Source organism: Gavialis gangeticus, unplaced genomic scaffold (assembly GCF_001723915.1).
Source record: "Gavialis gangeticus isolate Ggan-Ray unplaced genomic scaffold, GavGan_comp1, whole genome shotgun sequence".
Taxonomy (NCBI): Eukaryota; Metazoa; Chordata; order Crocodylia; family Gavialidae; genus Gavialis; species Gavialis gangeticus.
In genome coordinates this window covers 103739355-103745333 of record NW_017729025.1, presented here as the reverse complement: position 1 = coordinate 103745333, position 5979 = coordinate 103739355, and the positions used below count along the sequence as shown (strand labels likewise).

The 5979-nt window shown below is 43.6% G+C and overlaps 1 long non-coding RNA gene across 1 annotated transcript in view; it reads right to left on the bottom strand.

Moving 5' to 3' along the window:
* Window positions 1–3740, bottom strand: part of LOC109299487 — a 7890-nt gene extending 4150 nt beyond the window's left edge. The window contains exon 1 of the long non-coding RNA XR_002097887.1: window positions 3683–3740. This is a non-coding gene — a long non-coding RNA (uncharacterized LOC109299487). The remainder of the gene's footprint in view (window positions 1–3682) is intronic.
* Window positions 3741–5979: the final 2239 nt, after the last annotated feature.

The following is a 5979-nucleotide window of genomic DNA, read 5'->3' as shown; positions in this document are numbered from 1 at the left end:
GCACTGCAGCATGGCATGTGGGAGAGAAGCCAGATATTCCGCGGAGGGTATGGCAGCAGAGCTGCATGATGCAGAAGCATGTGTTGAAGGAGCTCAGAGATCAGGGGGAGAGAGGCAGCAGAGCTGTGCAGCAGAGGAGCAATCAGCACAGAGACCCAAGGGATGAGGCAGAGAGCTGCAGCAGAGGTATGGGGTGAAAAAGCCTCAGAGTCAGGCTGGAGGGCTGCAGCTGAGCCAGGTGGCAAGGCAGCATGTGGCACACAGCTATATTTTAGGCCTCTGAACTATCCCTAATCTTGTGACTTCTCAGAAGTCTCTTTGTCCTTGTACTTCAGTATCTTTTTTCTCATGGATTTAACAGTTTACCATTCAGTAGAGGTGCATGGATATATTGGTGGTATATTGGATCGGCACCGATAAAAGGAAACAACACTTTTGGCTATCAGCTTTTTTTGGCTGGTGTAGCTGCTAATATACTGATAAATATATGCCTTCTGCCTGGGGCAGGGGGGGAGGGAGGGAGGAAGGGGCAGGGATCCAGAAGTGGTGGACCCAGAAGTGGACCAGACGTGCTTCTGGTCCACTTTCAGGTCTGTCACTGAATGTGCTGGAGACCACACTGTGCTTCTGTGGGATGCTCCATCCACCCCACCATTTCACTGTTCACGAGCCGCGTGGTACCTTAAGGTATGTAGAAAAAACATTTAAAGCTGTGTCTACGTTCCAATAATCAAATCTCTCTGAATCAATTCGTAAGTGTAGCAGGGCACTAAGGTGCCTGCTACTTGTAGAACGGAGACAAACACCCACGTGCAGGTTGCTAGGACAACTGGTTAATGAGGGAATAGGCCGCACCTGCACCTGGTCAGCTGGCCTGACTGTAGGTACAGCCCCTGAGATGGGTAAAAGATGGAGTGCCCATGGAGTGGCTGGAATAATGTTATAGCCGGGCAGCTAGAGTTTATGTTATAGCCCAGGGGCTTGTGTTTTGGTTTATTGTTTGATTACCGGTGGTTTGGGAGAGGCTATAAGGGGATGGAGGAGGTCTCATAGGGGGTCCATGACAGTGTGGGGGCCCGAGTGCCAAAGGGGAACAGCATTGGGTGTGAGCCGACCCTGAGCACCAGAGAAGGCACAACATTGGGGGTGTGCTGACCCCAAGCACCAGTGAGGCACAGCGTGAGACAGGGCTGTGAAGAACCCAAGTGCCAGTGAGGTGCAGAGTGAGACAGGGCTGCGGAGAGCCCGAGTGCCAGTGAGGTGCAGTGCAAGGCATGGCTGCGGAAAGCCCGAGCAACAGAAGGGGCGCAGAGTGAGACTGAAAAACGTCAAGTCCATCAGTGAGGCTTGGGACATGGTAAAGGGGTGGTTGGTGCCACACATAGCCCATAAGGCTAGGGTGCACTGAAACACCCATTACAGAATGGGGCCCGTATACAGCAGGAAAACCGTGTCCAAGAGGATGGAAAGGCGGCCTCCCTATTATATATTTAACATCAAAGATGTGGTGGGTGAGATTTGAGGGTGCTTTTTAGGCTAACTGGGCATGGAAAGGGGGCATTAGGGGAGACCACGGCAACCCAAGGGCAACCCATCCTGTTACAGGAAGGTACCAGTTCAATTCAGAGAGATTAAAGGATCTCCTGATTTGATTCAGATTTGGAGATTTGGCCGCTGAATCAGGCCGAATCTCTGCCGAATGGGATCAGTGACCAAAGTTTTGCAGAGCCCTGATATTCAGCTTATAGCCATTTGTTCTTATGCCAACATCATCCCTTTGGTTTAAATACTTCTTTCCCCTCCCATATATTACAACCCACTACTTTTAATACATATTTAGAGAAAGTGAACCGTTTCAGGTTTCATTTCTCTAGGCTGCAGGAGGCAAGCTCTTTTAATCTCCCCTAATAAGATAGCTAAATTCTCCTGATTATCCTAGTAAGTGACCAGAATTGTACAAAGTATTCAGGTGAAGTCTCTAGTAGGGCCTAGTAAATGGCATTAAGACCACCCCAGCCTTATTGGAAATAGATCTGATTCATCCCAAGATTGTACTGTAGGCCTGTGCAAATAGGGAACTATTCAATTTGGATTAAGCCAATTCAGATGCCAGAGATTTGATTCAGAGATTTGAATTGTGTTTCCGATTCAGCCGAAATGGCTTCGTAAGATTCAGAGCCGATTCGGAGACATTCAGAGATTCAGCCATAGAGTATAATGAGGAATCAATGAAATAGCTTTAACTTCGTTGTTTTTTGGCTGATCCAGATGAAGCTTGCAGAAGTGGTAGTCCTGATGAGGGAATGAGTCCTGCCATGATTCAAAGTGATAGGTGAAGGGGTTTCTGGGAAACTGCACCTCAAAGTCCTGAAAGCAAAACTCATGTCATGTGTGTGTGTGTGTTAAGCCACAGTGGGGTGAAAACTGCAGGGACAGTAGCCCCTGCTGAGGCCATGAAGTCTGCCAAGTTTCAAGGAGATAGGTGCAGGGGTTTCTGGGAAATTGCATCTCAAAAATCTGATAAGCAAAACTCATGACATAGGTGACACTGTGTGTGTGTTAAGGCACGGTGTGGGGGGCAGTGAAAACTGCAGGCCTGCTAGCCCTGCTGTGGCCATGAAGCATGCCAGCTGTCAAGGTGATAGGTGCAGGGGGAGCCTGTGTTCTGGGGCCCTGCACCTCTGGTCGCAGGCAGGCAAAACTCATGACGTAGGTGGGTGACACTGCGTATGTGTGTTCAGGTGCGCCTTTCCTGGCACTGGGGCCTCTGCACATCATAGCAGTGTGCCCTAGTGAGGTCTCCTCCTCCCCTACAGCCTCAGTCCGGTCCACCATTGTAAACAGCAGCAGGTTAAAATAACATAGGTGATTCAGCAGTCAGCACCAGTAGCACCAGTAGCATCTAAGGTAGCCAAACGGAACTGTCACAGAGCCTTTCTTTTTATAAAGGAATTGACAGCAAGAAGTAAACATGTTGTGTTATGTTGGATATATGTTACTTGTGATGTGTGATGGCTTATCTTCTGTTGTTATGTTTATATGTTTAATATGAAAAAAACAGAATAGTTAGAGAAATATATCTTAGGAAGTTTTCAGGTTGAAAAACCCTTTGTCAGGCTGAGGAAGTACCTGAAGTTGGTGTATCTCCTGGTCCTGGATGGAAGGAATAGTAAAGAAGCCAGAGGCTGGCCTGGCATACAATGCAGGCAAAGAAGCCAGTCAGTGAAAATGGAAATGGAGGTGTCAGGGGGTGAGGGACAGGTTGACGGGTAGGGGGGATATAGCAGTGCAGGTAAAAGTGCAGAGATACCTGAGGAGTCAGGTGTCCGGCAGGTCACAGTGTGTCAAAATTCCACCGTCTAATCTATATTGAGTCCATGAGTTTCTGTACCTACTACCTAGGAGGCTGATGAAGTGCAGTTCATAGGCCCAGCTCTGAAAAGTGGTTTGTACATTCAAACAAGCACCTAACCTCATCACCAGAACTGAAGCCAACTTCCTACAGCTCAAAACACAAAACCTGCCAGCTATCTCCAGTACCCCTACAAGCTGCACACCAGAATCTATCAAAGAGAAGAATACCCAACTACCTGTGGGGGCACATTCCTCACCAAAAAAACACTCTGCCTCCCGTCTCTCAGGCCTGATCCTGAGAAGGAACAAATTACAAACCACTTTTTACAGCCAGGCCTATGAACTTCACTTCATCCACCTCCTACGTACAGAAACTTATGGACTCAACGTTGATTAGACAGTGGAATTCTGACACACTGCAACCTGCCGGACATCTGACTCCTCACCCCTGCTCCCCTCCCTCTTCTAAGTTTCTGTTTCCCCATAAAGACAGCCCTCCAAATCTCTGAATCGCTGAATCTTTTCTGAATGAATTTGGAAAGTTTTAAGCTTCTAGCGATTCGATTCAGAGATTCTGCCTCCAAATCCGGCCAAATCTTCTCCAAATTGAATTGTGATCTGAACAGCCCTATTGTTCTGCCATTTTTCTGGATTTTTTATATTTGAGTTGTTGGTTATCAGGTGATATGCAAGTGAAACTAATTCCATATCCATCTCTGTATTTACAAATGATGAGTCATACTTTATAGTAATTGTTTTTTATTAGTCCCCAGGGCATGACTTTACAGTTTGTATTCAATTCAGCCCATTTGTGTTATTCTACTCTGTGTCATCCAATTCTTCCTGTGTGATAACTCATCTTTTTCTGTACTGGTAATTCCTCCTAATGTTGGTTGTCTTCAGATTTCACTGACACACTCCTAATATTGATACGGTCATTAATGAAAATATTAAAAAAGATCAGTCCCAAGACTGACCCTTGAACTCTAAGAACTCTACCTGGCCTGATATCGCCCCTGTCCAGCACTGGCTCTTGCAGTCCCACCTTGAGTGAGCTGCATATCTATATTATGATTCCTTTGCTAATCCACATTCTTTCCAATTTAACTAAGCTTCCCATGTTGTACTGTATTATTTTCTCTAAAGTTCACATAAAGGATATTAACACATTTGCTTTGCCTTGAAAATTAGTACTTATCAAATAAATCTATCAGGTTAGTCTGGTACTATTTACTTTTGGTTGAAAAAAATGTTGCATTTCCCTTTCACGTCTTATATTGAAGATACTTTCCGTATCTTCAGTCATCCTTTCCTTCAGAATCTAAGGGCTTATACTATTGAAGTCAGACTTATAGGCCAATAGTTGCTCAGCTTACTTTTTTCTTCCTTCATAGGGTGCCTATACACATGCATCAAGACTGCTCTGACCTTTTGAAATATAAAACCTGAGTTATGGAACTGAGGTTTATTCTTACCTTAAAATTAAATCTAATAAGTTTTTGATCATTCTCTTCAAAATTTCTTGTTTACAACCAGCTCTTCTATAATGCCTCCTCACTTACAAAAATATAATTTAAAATACCATCACCCGCTTCTTGGTTCATCGACTGTTTCATGAAGAATTTGTTGGCTAACTAAAATACAATCCCATTCGTTGATTTACCTAATCCTGTATGGTCTTTGAAGAAGTAAACCAGGAGCACATCCCTTTCATCAGGGAATGGCTCCCATACACTAGTGTAACAGTGGTTACAATTGATAATATGTACTAAAACATTCAAATAAAATTTGACAGCTAATATATATTATAGTGTAAATATATACAAATGTATTCTTTTAGTGGGAAAAAAACCCCTTAGAATATATATATCACAAAATGGTGAGAAAAAAAGTAAATTTTTCATCATAACATATTGTCAGTTGGAAAAATGTTGACCCGTTCTGATTCTAACCCACAGTAGGATATATTTGGGACAAGATTTAAGACAAAAGATCCACAGCCCAGTCCTCTGACTTACCCATTCTTCTGGATAAGTTTCTGCTTGTGGCTGGTAGAGAGCTGATTTTATGGCATGTGGTAAGTATAGCTGCTATCTGTCCCTAAACTGTACTAGCCCACACACAGACATGGGGAATAGGGCTGAACCTTCCTGAGCCTGCAAATTACTTTATGCTCTGGTTTTGTTGCACAAATAACATCTTCCATCAAATTGACAAGTCTTTTTTGTTAACTGGCTTCCATAACAAATATTCCACCTCTCAGATCTATTTTCATTAACACAGATATTGGTGAGGTAGGATAAGGGGGTCTATAGAGGTAAAGGACACTTCCATTTTCAGTAGCTATTGTTGTATTTTCCATTTTTGTTTTTATATTGTATGAGCATAATGCATCTTATTATGACTGACAGGCCTGTAATGGGATTTTTGCTGTTCTCATCAGCTTTCAGAAAAAAATGGGGACAAGTTTCACCAATTTAGACCCATAAGCATTTGACAGCACCTGACTTATAAATTATTGTGTTCCTTTCAACCACTGATTGGTTTCTAGACATAAATAACAATAGAAATGACAATATAGTAATTCTCCTTTTTTGGGCTGCTCATATTTCTGAAACTATTATT